At 33.2% G+C, this 16,789-nt stretch overlaps 1 pseudogene; it reads right to left on the bottom strand.

Annotated features, from left to right (window-relative positions):
* Window positions 1–14,265: 14,265 nt before the first annotated feature.
* LOC137813192 (small nucleolar RNA R71) lies at window positions 14,266–14,371 on the bottom strand (annotated as a pseudogene).
* Window positions 14,372–16,789: the final 2,418 nt, after the last annotated feature.

The raw sequence follows: 16,789 nt of genomic DNA, 5'->3' as shown, positions 1-16,789 counted from the left end.
ACAGGAACCCTCAAAGTGTTATGCTTGATGTTTTTTCTGATATAGAGATATGGTAGAGTTTTTTCTCTATGAATGGGGATCTATCTGTTATTCTCCTTAAAAGAACACAAATCAAAAAACCCATGGGAAACTCATTTCAAGAACATGAACCGAATAGAACATAAACAAGTAATTCCAACCGATTAAAACAAGAACCAATGACAAATTATTGATGAGAAACATTCAATAGCAACATTTGACCGATTGAAAATAAAGAACAAGAAACAAAACATGTTTTAGAGTTTTTGATATAGAATGGGTATGGAAGAAGAAGATAAAGAGTTGAAGAAACTTATGTGGTTGAAGACAATGGGAGTGATCATGCCACTTGGATGGTGGAAGGCTCCAAGATGAGTGAGAGTGTCGCCACTTGAGGATTCCCAAGACCCACAAGATGAGACAAAGAGAAGGAGAGTAAGTCTCACAAAGAAATCACTCAAATTCTAGAGAGTAACCTCACTTTCAATTTCAATATTCAATTTATGTTTACAAAAGCAAGGGTTCTCCTTATATAGGAATAGAGGACCAGTTATGCAAGGTAAGATACATGAAGAGTCATTTGTAAATGAAGAGGCAAGGTACATGAAAAGACAATGTAAATGTCGCCCCTGTCTAAGTCACTTCCTTATTCTAGAAAAGTGTCTTTTCCTACTATTTCCCTTTTAATGTTCTATTTAGAATCTATTCTAAAGATATTACAAAAAATATATAAATTGGGCTTGGGCCTCATTTTGAGAAGACTAATAAGAAGAACTTCAAATGCTTTGGGCCTTGTCCATTTCTTCTATTGATGAAGTATTTATTTGCTTGTTGAGATGACCCTGTAAGTATAACATCCTTGGTCATCTTCATGTATTTTTGGCTTACATCATTTTGGCACGGGTTTGAGAAGCATAATAAACCTATAATTTTCCCCAGATTTGTGATGCAAAGTGTAACCCTACCATATTTGTCAAGATTGGTGTTGTCATAGAGCCAAGAAGCCACGCAACTAGAAGATGGTCTTGTTGTTGATGAACTAGAAATGCAGGATTAACATTGTTAGCAGTAACATCTTTGGTGGTGAGAAAACACAGAGGTAAAGCAAATCCGTCAAGAAAATGAAAAAGTTGAAGCCCACTAACATGAACAAGGATTTGTTGTTGCCAGATTAGGTAGTTATGGGGCAAATCCAACACTATTGACACTACATTCAGATGAGTGTTGAGCCCTCTAAAGTGAGGCACATAACAGAAGAAGGCATGTAGTCATGCTTACTCACTTCTTCTTTATGGTCATTTTATTCTCCTGTGTTCATTAAAGTCGTGTTATCATACTACAATTTTAATATTAAATAACATAATTTAAAAATGTTATATCTATATTAGTGGAAATACTACAAGTGTGAGATGCATGCGTATTCACATTTTTTTTATTTTAATCAAAAAATAAATCTACCAATTTTTTTCACTCAATTTTTATAATTATAGAAATTTAATTTTAGCATACAAAAAATGTTACACAAACCTTTTATTTTCTTGATGTATCTTTTGATTTCTTATACGCAAACTTCACAATACATATGGACTTTCAAAATCACTATTATAACCCAAGGCAGTACAAACCGAAATAATTGTTAAGAAGTGGACTTTAAGCCTAACTCAACCCCATAAATTTGGCTCATGAGGTTGAGGTTTGCACCCACTTATATACAATGAATTGTCCTCATCTTTAGTCGATGTGGGATCTCCAACACACCCCCTCACGCCGAGAGTGACAGTCGCTCGTGCGTGGGATAACATATTATGGGTGGTGGCTTGACAAACCCAACAAATTCTCACTAGAATAGGCTCGAAAATGGCTCTGATACCATGTTAAGTAGTAGACTTTAAGCCTAACTTAATCGCATAAAATCGGCTCATGAGGTTGAGTTAGGCTTAAAGTCCACTTTCTAATATGGTATTAGAGTCATTTCGATCCTATCCTAACGAGTATTTGTTGGGTTTATCAGGTCACCACCCATAATATGTTATACCACGCATGAGCTGTTGTCACTCTCGGCGTGAGGGGGTGTGTTGGGGATCTCACATCGACTAGAGATGAGGACAATTCATTGTATATAAGTTGGTGCAAACCTCAACCTCATGAGCCGATTTTATGGGGTTGAGTTAGGCTTAAAGTCCACTTCGTAATAATAATCTTGGATGAGCCAAAGTTGAAAAATAAATAAATAAATGAATTGATTATTCAACCTCTTCTTTCATCTTTACTGGTTTGGACTTCTCTTTCTCTCCAGGCCTTTTCTTTTTCTTTTCCTTTTTCTTTTTCTTTTTCTTCTTCTGCTAGTGGTTTTGGAATCAGAGAGTGTGATTGAGTTTAAGCTAAAGTTGGAATTCACTTGATGGTAAATTGAAAAAAATGATGGCTTCAGTAAGGAATTGAGTTTCTTAAAGTGGAGTGTAGTACTAAAGAGAGTGACTCGAAATGAAGATTATTTTCTTTGATATGTGAGATTCGATATGAGAACTGAATGAGAGCAATGGTGTGCTCTCTTGTCAACTTTTGAAAAGAGAAGAACGTAATAAAGAAATGTAGTTGTGTGGAGGAAGAACGGGAAGAAAGAATGGAGGTTTTAGAAGAGGTAACATACATTATGATGATGAATACAAGAAAAAAAAATTGAAAAGAGGTGTATGTAAGGATGTGAGGTTGAGTGAAAATTCAGAGAAAAGAAAATGAAGAATATTATTATTGAAAAGTATATTTACATAGAGAAGATTAAACAATTTATATAATATAAAAAAAACTCACTAAAACATACCAAAAAATATATTTTTTAATATTGGTAAAAATATATAATAAGAAAAAACTCACAAATTTATTATCATAAAATTTTGGATTAAAAGGTTATGTTCTCTTATGTAAGTCTGTTCATAACTCATTAATATAGAATTTATCAAATATTTTTTCGTAAAGAACTTAACAATTTAACAATAATATCAAAGTTATTGATTCATCTTTGTAATTGAATTAGAAGAATTCGATGTGAAGAACATGAAAAATCTTAAGTTTACAGATTTCTTATATAAAACATCTTTTAATAAAAAATTCAAGCAAATTTATTTTATTGTCATATGATAAATAAATATAATTAATAAAATATTTGTGGTTGTTTCTACTTGAGAAAAAATATATCAATGTAAGAACACTCACTTTAATTTCTTCTATTAGAGTTAAAAATGAATTAAAATCTCACATTAAATAAAAATTGATAAAAAAAGTCAACATGTAATTACAAAATTACAAATTTATCATCTTAAAATTTGTATGATAATTTATTTTACATAGATTTGCTAATTGCTCCCTCATTCTGAATCAACCTTTGTTTTACCAACTACGCGTGGGCTTTATATACCCACACACACTGAATAATTACCAGGCAGGTAAGTGGCATCGGCGATCACATTACAACTTTTTAAATTAGTTTTTTTTTATAAATTATTTAAGAAGCCCCTTTTTAAATCTGTTTAAAAACTGATAAAAAAATGTCTTATTCTCTACGACATCACTTTTAAAATCTACTGATTTAAAAACTTAAAAATAATCGATTTTTAAAAAAAGGCATATTCGAATAGTGTGATCTTTCATTTATAGTACACAATGTTTTTTCATATCCTTTTTTTAATAAGACACTTAATGAGTAAATAAGTCAGGGTATCATTTGATGTGCTATTACCTATAAGTCTAATGTTTTAAACCTATTTTATGTGAATTAATTTCATATAAATTTTTTAATGACAATTTTATTATTAAGAAGATAATTTTAATGACTTCACATAATTTTACTTTCGTTAATATGGAATAATTTTTTTTGGAAATATTACCATCGTTGATTGTTGAGTTATGTTTAAACTTTAACTTACTATTAAAATAATTTTATTAATCATGATGAAATTGAATATATTAAAATTCAATCATAACATGGAATTATTTATAGCATTTACTTATTTTATTTTCTTTAATCACTTTTACACAATTTTAAACATATTTTTAGTTTTTTATTTAGTTTTTTTTATAATTATTTGAAAAGAGAGATCACTTACAATTTCATATTGATATATCTAACATTTTAAACTTTGGATTTTGTGAAAAAAAAAATTAGGAGAATAATAATCAAGAAAAAGAACATCAAAGCAAGGAAGAAAATATATTTTATATACCATCGTTTGAGCAAACCTTAATTTTTGTCTTAGTTAGATTTTGAAGAGAAAACTTTAAAAACATTGAAGAAGCAAAATTAGTCAAACCTAACATGATTTTCTTGATTAGTTATAACTAGCCTTAACTATTGCTCAACCAGCTCTCTGAACAAATATGAAAAAGTGAAATATAATTCTTATATAACAAGCCAAAGCTTTGACTCCACAAGCCACTTATTTGATGTTCTCATTTTGATTAAATGTCTCATTGGAAAAGAGGAGAGAGGAAATTGCTTGACACGAAGAAAGCTTGGAAGCGAGCACTCATCCATTGCAGACTTCTTCTATGGCTTCCATTTTCACACATTCTTCATCATTTTATTTTGCTTTTGTGTTATGCAACATCTTTTATTTTATTTTATGGTATCTTCTAACATTCTTGATATGTTTAATCTTTTGAATTTTTTTCATTTTCTTTCAATTGCAATAAATTGGATTTGTTTGGCATAAATGTTTTAATTTCATATTTTTAGTTAAAGGGACCTTTGTTCACTCTTTTGTCTATAAAATGACATGTATTTTTTTTTGGCTAGATTTTTGTTGCATTGAATTATTGACATTCACGACTTTAAATAAATATATGATTTGTTGTATTTGGAACATCTATTAGGAGTTATATGAATATTTGAAGGAGGAGAACCATAGTGTTGAAAGTTGAATTCACTATGTAGGATTTACGTTTAGGGTTTATGATTTATATGAATATTTGAAGTATGTGACGAAGTTTCAAGTTTTAAAACAAATACTTTGAATGTAGTGATTGACCCTAGTGACGTTATCTTGACAGATTTGAGGTCGGAACTAAGTCGGAAAGAGGAGTCTTCTCCGATGGGAACAACCTCTCTGCTCACCAAAGGGCTATTCCAGGAGAAAGAAATGAGATCGAAGAAGATGAAGCAAAGGAAGCAACATAGAATCTTACCCATGAATGTTGAGGAGAGCCCTACTACTAATTGGTCAAGGAATACTTTTTTATTATTTTTATATCTACTCTCTCTTCAAGAGTAAATAGATATGTATCAAACCTTGAATTGACTTCATATGGTGGTTATGTCGCTGTGTATATGAGACATAACTTAATATATTTAGGAGATATTTCTTAATGAAAACATACTTCTTTTTTAGAAGCATATTCACGAAGGATATGATGAACTAAAATACCATCTACGACGAATATTTCATATCGATAATATTCAACCTGCGAGTCTGCTGGGAGGATGACACTGGGAGACGTTGGTGTCCAAGAACCGTTACTAGTTGTACGCACAAAAGCATGTCTGCTGGATGGAATATTAGGAAGAGCACATCCACGATGAACAAAGTCCTTAAAATTATAGTAACTGGAGTTGGAAGTATGACCTGAGGTCGTGCTTTAAAGCCTTCTTTAAATATCTCATTATAATGTCTAGTATCCCATCTATATACACGCTTATGAAAATCTTTACATTTTTTAATGTACCGAACTTCGGTCAACACTCTTACAATATTCGCACCCATGATATTAATGTACAAATTTCGTGCTTTGGCCAAATCTTCATGTTCTAGATGAAGTAAGAATTGTGACGAACAACCTCTTGTCCTATAAAATCAATGATTTGAGATGGATAAAAAGATATGAGTCAATTTAAGAGCAACATTCTCATCAGCATTCCTAGCCTCTCTTTTATTCTTTTATCTTTTCTAAGGGAAAGTTACTTCGATAGGTTTTCATATACACCGTCATCATCTTTGTATTTGTAAGAAAACAAACAAATTCTAACTCGAATGTAAGATGTGACCATGGATTTAAATTAATGTTTTTCAAATTACAAAATAATTATGTAGGGATCACTAATCATGAGATTCTATTATTATTAAATTAATTATGTTTAATTGCGTACAATATCGTACAATAATTGTGGATAATTTGTTAATTATTATTTCCTTAATTTGAACAGCAACTACCTTTCAAAGCAAAACAGAAATTTCAAGTTAACATTTACTGTCACGAATTCAAAGAAATAAAGGAAACATGCACAATATAGTATATTTATTAATTCATGATATGAGGTGATTATAAAATTAATATAGTATGATATGTATCAAACCTTGAATTGACCTCATGTGGTTGTTGTGTCGCTGTGTATATGAGACATGACCTAATATATTTAGGAGATATTCCTTAATGAAAACATAATTCTTTTTTAAAAGCATATTCACGAAGGATATGATGAACTAAAATACCATCTAAGACGAATATTTCATATCGATAATATTCAACCTGAGAGCCTGCTGGGAGGATGACACTGGGAGACGGTGGTGTCCAAGAACCGTTACTAGATGGAATATTAGGAGGAGCATATACACGATAACAAAGTTCTTTAATTTATAGTAAGTGGAGTTAAAAGTATGACCCTGAGGTCGTGCTTTTAAGGCTTCTTTAAATATCTCATTATAATGTATAATATCTCATATATATACACGCTTATGAAAATCTTTACCTTTTTTCATGTACCGAACTTTGGTCAACTCTTCTACAATATTCACAAGCCTGATATTAATGTACAAATTTCTTAGCTTTGGCCAAATCTTCATGTTTTAGAGGAAGTAAGAATTGTGACGAACAACCTTTGATTGTTCTCGTGAACGGATGAACATGTTTTAGAAAATCGATAGTACATATATTTGTTCCTATAAAATCAATGATTTTAGATGGATAAAAAGATTTTTTTTTTATCAGCAATAAAATAAATTAAATTAAGTGGGATACTTCAGGGGTATCCCAACCCGTATACATTAACCATATAAATAGTTCTCCACAGGACATGGAGATAGCAACCAAAAATTAGCTTAACCTACATAAAATACCCAAACAACTAATGAGCAACATCACTTAGTGGACACCTAAACCCAACAACCCACTCCCTTAATAAGAGAGCAATTAGCACACAAAAGGTGCATCAATCATGACAATACCACCAAAGAGATGTGGTAGGACCAGAAGACAATATCCGTACCCTGAATTCTTTTCTTCATCTTTATAATAACAGCAACCTGCCATCCCCTTACCATCATCCTTTTGTTCATTCATTTCACGTTAAAAAACCGTGACAGCTTTGTATTTATGCCTCCAAACTTCACTCTTATTCCACTATTGTATACATATGACTCCAGCACCTCCACACCGACTCCATCCAACACCTGCACCTACATCCAACCCAGTACAACATAGCTTTAGAAATCTGCATAAGGACTCCCTTGGCAGCACCAAAATGCACCTACGTTCGAATCCTAGGCACCATTCAACAGCATCATTGAGGCCCTTTAACTTTTGATTGTCCACATAATCTTAAAACTTAGTCTTCATAAACTACTATTTTTATAACCTCTATTTAATACAACTTACAAGCACCAAACCTTTAGTTCCTCCAGCACATCAACACCTTATCTTCCTTGGGTTACCACGGCTTCCAGCAGAGACACATACCTTCTACACCATAAAACTAATTGCTAGAGTCCTAGAACTTGATATTCACCAACCAGATCAAGCATCATCACCAAGACAAAACCCAGAATTTTATCCAGCCTCTCAATCTGACAAGGGGGTAACCAGCGAATCAGCTCCATCACAACCAACACACCATTAGTGTCCGCGCCAGTAGATCAACAAACCAATAGCAACAGCAACCACCAAGTCAGCCAACAACTCCTGCCAGAGCCAGTGAACCAGTTCAGCAGCACCTCTCAGTGATAAGTGGTTCATCAATTAGCATGCACCAACCACTACAACATTCCAGACTACCTGGTTTAACTCCATCTTCCGCATCTTGTAGCCTATTACTATAAGCAAAGGTAGTAGGCTACTATCTCCTTAGCATCTTTATGCTTCACATATAGTGCAACAGATCTGCTACTCCCCCATCCACCCCACTTTTCACTAGCAACACTGCCCTCCCTCTTGATTCATTCAAAGCAACTTGGTTTCACCTACTACCGTTTACTTATAGCTACTAATGCATGGTATTGGATTCAGAATCCAATATGCAAAGCCGTAATTAAAGTTATGTGCCCTATGTTTCATCCATAACCACGATTTAAGCTGGGCCTTTTGGAACACTTCTTCTGCATCAGCAACCCCTTGGTTGAATACAACTGAATTTCTATGCTCCCACAAACACCTGATTACAGCTGCCCATACCCCTTTCCATACCAGGTTTTGTTTATTACTACTCTGCACCAGGTGAAAGCTCTCAAAGTGAGATAACAGGTCTTTATGTTGGACAAAAAGAATTCCAATCCATTTGAAGCACATGGACCAAACACTCAATGCATAAGTGCATTCCAAGAAAAGGTGTTGGCAAGACTCTTCCTCAGATTCACATAGTGCGCACACCGTGGTGTTGAAAGGAAACGAATTCTAACTGGAATGTAAGGATGTGACAATGGATTTAAATTAATGTTTTTCAAATTACAAGAAAATTATAAAGGAATACTAATCATGAGATTCTATCATTATTAAATTAATTACGTATAATTGCGTACAATATCGTACAATAATTGAATACAATAATTGTGTATAATTTGATAATTATTATTTCCTTAATTTGAACAACAACGCTTTTCAAAGCAAAACACAAGTTTCAAGTTAAAATTTACTGTTACGAATTCAAAGAAATAAAGGAAACATGTACAACATAGTATAGTTATTGATTGATGATATGAGGTGATTATAAAACTAATATAGTATGATATGTATCAAACCTTGAATTGATTTCATGTGGTGCCTGTGTCGCTGTGTATATGAGACATGACCTAATATATTTAAGAGATATTCCTTAATGAAAACGTACTTCTTTTTTAGAAGCATATCCACGAAGGATATGATAAACGAAAATACCATCTAGGGCGAATATTTCATATCGATAATATTCAACCTAAGAGTCTGCTGGGAGGATGACATTAGAGACGTTGGTGTCCAAGAACTGTTGCTAGTTGTACGCACAAAAGCATGTCTGCTGGATGAAATATTAGAAGCAACACATCCACAATAAACAAAGTCCTTCAAATTATAGTAAATGGAGTTGGAAGTGTTACACAGAGGTCGTGCTTTAAAACCTTCTTTAAATATGTCATTACAATGTCTAGTATCCCATCTATATACACGCTTATGAAAATAGGTCGTGCTTTAAAACCTTCTTTAAATATGTCATTACAATGTCTAGTATCCCATCTATATACACGCTTATGAAAATCTTTACCTTTTTTCATGTACCGAACTTTGGTCAACTCACCTACAATATTCACATGCTTGATATTAATGTACAAATTTCGTGATTTGGCCAAATCTTCATGTTCTAGAGGAAGTAAGAATTGTGACGAACAATAGAGGAAGTAAGAATTTTGACGAACAACCTCTTGATCGTTCTCGTGAAGGGATTGACATTTTTTAGAAAATCGGTAGTACATATAAGAGCAGCATCCTCATCAGCATTCCTAGCCTCTCTTTTACTCTTTTATTTCTTCTAAGGGAAAGTTACTTCGATAGGTTTCCATATACACTGTTATCATCTTTGTATTTGTACGAAGAAAATGAATTCTACCTGGAATGTAAGGATGTGACCATGGATTTAAATTAATCTTTTTCAAATTACAAGATAATTATGTAGGGATCACTAATCTAATCATGAGATTATATCAATATTAAATTAATTAAGTATAATTGCGTACAATATCGTACAATAATTGAATACAATAATTGTGTATAATTTGATAAAAGAATTCAAAGCAAAAGACAAGTTTCAAGTTAAAACTTAACGTCACGAATTCAAAGAAATAAAGGAAACATGCACAACATAATATAGTTATTGATTGATGATCTGAGGTGATTATAAAACACATATAGCATGATATGTATAACCTTAAATTGACCTCATGTGGTGGCTGTGTTGCTGTGTATATGAGACATGACCTAATATATTTATGAGATATTCCTTAATGAAAACATAATTCTTTTTTAGAAGCATATCCACGAAGGATATGATGAACTAAAATACCATTTACGGTGAATATTTCATATCGATAATATTCAACCTGAGAGCCTGCTGGGAGGATGACACTGAGAGACGTTGGTGTCCAAGATCCGTTACTAGTTGTAAGCACAAAAGCATGTTTGCTGAATGGAATATTAGGAGGAGGACATCCACAATGAACAAAGTCCTTCAAATTATAGTAAGTGTAGTTGGAAGTATGACCCGTAGGTCGTGCTTTAAGGCCTTCTTTAAATATCTCATTATAATGTCTAGTATCCCATCTATATACACGCTTATGAAAATCTTTACCTTTTTTCATGTACCGAACTTTGGTCAACTCGCCTACAATATTCACACGCTTGATATTAATGTACAAATTTCGTGTTTTGGCCAAATCTTCATGTTCTAGAGGAAGTAAGAATTGTGACAAACAACATTTTGATCGTTCTCGTAAACGGATGGAAATGTTTTAGAAAATCGGTAGTACATATATTTATTCCTATAAATCAATGATTTGAGATAGATACTTCGATAGGTTTCCATATACACCGTCATCATCTTTGTATTTGTACAAAACGAAACGAATTCTAACTGGAGTGTAAGGATGTGACCATGGATTTAAATTAATGTTTTTCAAATTACAAGATAATTATGTAGGGATCACTAATCATGAGATTCTATCATTATTAAATTAATTACGTATAATTGCGTACAATATCGTACAATAATTGAATACAATAATTGTGTATAATTTGATAATTATTATTTCCTTAATTTGAACAACAACGCTTTTCAAAACAAAACACAAGTTTCAAGTTAAAACTTACTGTCACGAATTCAAAGAAATAAAGGAAACATGTACAACATAGTATAGTTATTGATTGATGATGTGAGGTGATTATAAAACTAATATAGTATGATATGTATCAAACCTTGAATTGACTTCATGTGGTGGTTGTGTCGTTGTGTATATGTGACATGACCTAATATATTTAGGAGATATTCTTTAATGAAAACATACTTCTTTTTTTAGAAGCACATACACGAAGAATATGATGAACTAAAATATCATCTAGGGCGAATATTTCATATCGATAATAGTAAACCTGAGAGCCTGCTGGGAGGATGACACTGGGAGACGTTGAAGTCCAAGAACCGTTACTAGTTGTACGCACAAAAGCATGTTTGCTGGGTGGAATATTTGGAGGAGCACATGCACGATTAACAAAGTTCTTCAAATTATAGTAAGTGGATTTGGAAGTATGACCCTGAGGTCGTGCTTTAAAGCCTTCTTTAAATATCTCATTATAATGCTAGTGTCCCATTTATATACACGCTTATGAAAATCTTTACCTTTTTTCACGCTTGATATTAATGTAAAAATTTCGTGCTTTGGCCAAATCTTCATGTTCTAGAGGAAGTAAGAATTGTGACGAACAACCTCTTGATCGTTCTCGTGAAGAGATTGACATTTTTTAGAAAATCGGTAGTACATATATTTTTTCCTATAAAATCAATGATTTGAGATGGATAAAAAGATGAGTCAATTTAAGTGCAGCATTCTCATCAGCATTCCTAGCCTCTCTTTTACTCTTTTCTCTCTTCTAAGGGAAAGTTATATCGATAGGTTTCCATATACACACCATTATCATCTTTGTATTTCTACGAAAGTAAACAAATTCTAACTGTAATGTAAGGATGTGACCATGAATTCAAATTACAAGATAATTATGCAGGGATCACTAATCATGAGATTCTATAAATATTGATTGATGATATGTGGTGATTATAAAAATAATATAGCATGATATGTATCAAACCTTGAATTGGCTTCATGTGTTGGCGATGAGGCTGTTTATACGAGACATGACCGAATATATTTAGAGATATTCCTCCATGAAAACATACTTCTTTTTTAGAAGCATATGCACAAAGGGTACGATGAACTAAAATATTATCTGGGGCGAATATTTTATACCGATAATATTCAACCCGAGAGCCTGCTGAGAGAATGGCACTGGGAGGTGTTGGTGTCCAAGAACCGTTGCTAGCTGTACGCACAAAAATATGTCTGTTAGATGAAATATCATGAGGAGCACATCCTTGATTAATACAGTCCTTCAAATTATAGTAAGTTGAGTAGGAAGTATGACCTTGAGGTCGTTCTTTAAAGCCCTATCTAAATATCTCACTATAATGTCTAGTATCCCATCTATATACACGTTTATGAAAATCTTTACCTTTTTCTGTACCGAACTTTGGTCAACTCTCCTTCTACAACATTCACACACTTGATATTAATGTACAAATCTCATTCTTTAGCAAAATCTTCATGTTCTAGATGAAGTACGAATTGCGACGAACAACCTCTTTATCGTTCTCGTGAAGGGATTAAATTTTTTTAGAAAATCGGTAGTGCATATATTTGATCCTATAAAATCAATGATTTGATATGGAAATTTTTTTTGAGTCAATTTAAGAGCAGCATCCTCATCAGCATTCATATCATCTCGTTTACTCATTTCTCTCTCATAAGGGAAGTTACTTTGATAGGTTTTCATATACACCGTCATCATCTTAAACGAATTTTAATTGGAATGGAATGATGTGACCATGGATTTAAATTAATGTTTTTCAAATTACAAGATAATTATGTAGGAATCACTAATGATGAGATTCTATCATTATTAAATTAATTACGTATAATTGCGTAAATATCGTACAATAATTGCATACAATAATTGTGTATAATTTGATAATTATTATTTTCTTAATTTGAACAACAACGACTTTTTCAAGCAAAACACAAGTTTCAAGTAAAAACATATGGTTACGAACTGAACTCAAAGAAATAAAGGAAATATGCACAATATAATATAGTTATTGATTGATGATATGAGGTGATTATAAAAATTATATAGCATGATAATTGGCTTCATGTGGTGGTGGTGGCGGTGTCGCTGTGTTTACGAGACATGACCGAATATATTTAGGTGATATTACTCCATGAAAACATACTTCTTTTTTAGAAGCATATCCACGAAGGATATAATGAACTAAAATACCATCTGGGACGAATATTTCATATTGATAATATTTAACCCGAGAGCGTGCTGGGAGAATGGCACTGTGAAGCGTTGGTGTCCAAGAACCATTGTTAGTTGTATGCACAAAAGCATGTATGCTAGATGGAATATCATGAGCACATCCACGATGAACAAAGTCCTTCAAATTATAGTAAGTTGAGTCGGAAGTATGACTATGAGGTCGTGCTTTAAAGCCCTATCTAAATATCTCACTATCATGTCTAGTATCCCATCTATATATAAGCTTATGAAAATCTTTACCCTTCTTTTTCCTGTACCGAACTTTGGTCAACTCTCATTCTACAACATTCACACGCTTGATATTAATGTACAAATCTCGTGCTTTGACCAAATCTAAGAATTGTGACGAACAACCTCTTGATCGTTCTTGTGAAGGGATTGACATTTTTTAGAAAATCGGTAGTGCATATATTTTTTTCTATAAAATTAATGTTTTGAGATGGAAAAAAATATATTAGTCAATTTAAGAACAACATCCTCATCAGCATTCATGGCAGAGGAACAAGCAAGGAAGACACTTGGAGGTTATGTCATGTACTAAGGGTCATGGCATTTTTCTATTATTGCAATACCTGCTACCGCCAAGGCGCCTTGGAAATAGATCCCGGTTTTCTCACTCTTATCAGTGCTCATCAATTTACAGCAATGGAACATGAGGATCCATATTCACATTTGGATACATTTTATGAATTGGTGGGAGTAACGGGCTTTGAATTAGATGATGTTGATATTGTTTTTATGCCCTTGTTTCCTTTTTCATTGGCAGGAAAGGCCAAGGAATGACACAAATCACTTCCAATTTAAAGCCTCACTATATGGAAAAAGATAGAGGAAAATTTTTTGCATAATTTTTTCCAATCTCTCGCTACATCAAAGCAAAGTCTGAAATCTCTATGTTCAGACAAGGAGTATATGAAGTCTTCTTTGAGACATGGAAAAGATTGAAGATAATATTGAGAAAATGCCCAAATCATGGGTTTGAAGATATTGCTCAACTGAGCATATTTCTCACTGGTCTCAAATTTGACACAAAGATTCTCCTAGATGTTGCAGTTGGCGGCACAATGGCGACTCTTGATGTAGAACAAGCGACAAGGATTATTGATGCATTGGCATCAACTAATTATAAAGACCAACGCGATAGACAATGTATCCAGCAGAGAGGGATATTTGAAGATGCACTTTTGGCTCAAAATAAAATTCTAACACAACAGATTGAGCAGTTAACCGCACAAATAACTAATTCGCCCTAACAATTATATATTGTTCATTCATCTCAAAGGCAGAGTCAATCAATCAGGTGCAATTTTTGTGGAAGTGATCATCCTAATGGTCATTGTTCTTATGAGTACCATTCACCTAAAGCTGAGGATCCATCCATGCTTGAAAGAATGAGTAAAGTTGAAGACGCCCTGACAAAGCTTGTGATAATGGAAGAAAATAGCATGACAACGATCAGGAATATAGAGATCCAGATGGGAAAAGTGGCCAAACAATTTGAAGAAATACAAAGTGGTCAGTTTTCAGTCGACAGTCAAACCAACCCGAAAGAGCATTGCAATAATGTAGTAGCTGAAATAAGAAAAGAAGTGAGGAAGAAAAAATTAAAAATAAGGAGAAGGGTGTTCTTGAAAAAGATTTATCATATCCTCATGCTCCTTCAAAAAAAGAGAAGGAGATATTTTTTTTGACAATTTGCTCCCTAGGAATTATTTTGCATGAAATCTGAAGCAAGATTCAACATTTGAGAGATTTCTGAAGAATATGAGCTATATTGGGGAGAGAAATAGAGAGTTGGAGGCTAGATGCAGTGTCATGACTCAAAAGGACTTACTTCAAAATTCCAAGAACTTAGGAGGTTTTAATCTTCCCATGTCTATAAGTGCTTTATCTGTGGACAAGGTTGCACTGTATTTAGGCGATTTGGAGGTTCAACCCACCAAGATGTAGTTGGCAGACAAATCCATCAAAGATCCTTATGGTGTGGTTGAAGATGTTCTTGTAACGAGGAAGAATGCATACAACATGATGCAACAAAGAGAGTTGTCCATCTTGAAATAAATAAACGAGCGCTAGCTGGGAGGCAACCCAGTCCACATTTTAGTTTTATCTTGTTTTGTTACCTTTGTTGATTTTATTTTTCAAAAAAGTAAAAAAAAGAAATTCTATATGCCTCCTAATCATTTTGCAGGTTATGTATTTTGGCCTGGGGACAAGTTCTATTATTTAGGGGGGTAGATCTAGCAAATGAAGCAAGACTGTAGATAAAGATTTTAACAAAAAACTGGATGATTTCTTAAGAACAAAGTGTTGGGTCTATTAGTGTCTAAGTTCAAGAGGGGAGGCGTGAATTGAGCTTATAAAATTTTCGCAAGAACACACAATTTTTCAGTATTCCAGAGGCAAAAAGAACAGATTGTTTTTACATGAAACAGATTGATTTTTCAGAGCAGTATTGGCACAATTTGAATATTGTTCACTGTAAAATTGTGATCAACAGAGAATCAGAACAGAACCAGATCAGCTTATTTTTGTGAGGATAAAAGATATAGCTATGCTTAGAGATCAACCAAAATTACACAACACGAGATTTCAAGAAAAAAGATCCTTTCACAGGTTTTAATGAATGGTCAGTTTGTTCACAATTCACTTAAGCCATTATATGCAGCAACCTTGTTTATGATCAGAAAACTTTAACAAGACAGGAAGAACAGTTTTCACTTAACCCAGAATTAACAGATTCAATTTAAAAAGAACAGATTTAGTTCTTGACAGAATTAAGCAAAAACAGAAAAAAGTGCAGGGATGAGAATGCAAGATACACACGTTTTTATACTGGTTCACTCATACAGAGCTACATCCAGTCTCACCTTACCCCAAGGTGGAATTCACTAAAAAACAGTGCCAATCACTTACAAAACCAGCAGTTCTTGAACACTACAAGAACACCACACACAATGCTGAAAAACCCTATTTCAGCACACCTTGCACTCCAAGAAACCCTATCAAGGAGTGACTAACACTTACACCTTTACAAAACAGAATAAAGGAAAGATTACACCTGAAAAGAAGATGCAAGAACTCAAAACCAGTAGTTCAATTTGCTGCAGAAACTGCACCAGCACCTTCACCAAGATTCAAGGTTTCCTAGAACAAGCACACTTGAAAATCTCTTTGGAAACCTTTCAAAAACTCTTTCAATCCTTCTTCTCACATGGAAATTGTTTGATCTCTGTCAAGAGCGTAATTCCTCAGCACTTCTTCATGTGAGAGAGACATTTCTTTATATAGAAAACAGTTTCTAACTTCTTTTAAAAAAAACAGTTGAAAAGCAGTTAAGAAAACAACAGATTCAGTTTTGAACTTAACAGATTTATTTTGTGAAAACTGCCAACTC

Source organism: Phaseolus vulgaris, chromosome 2 (genome assembly GCF_000499845.2).
Source record: "Phaseolus vulgaris cultivar G19833 chromosome 2, P. vulgaris v2.0, whole genome shotgun sequence".
Classification (NCBI taxonomy): Eukaryota; Viridiplantae; Streptophyta; class Magnoliopsida; order Fabales; family Fabaceae; genus Phaseolus; species Phaseolus vulgaris.
The sequence above is the reverse complement of the archived record's forward strand: the minus strand, read 5'-3'. Positions and strand labels throughout refer to the sequence as shown.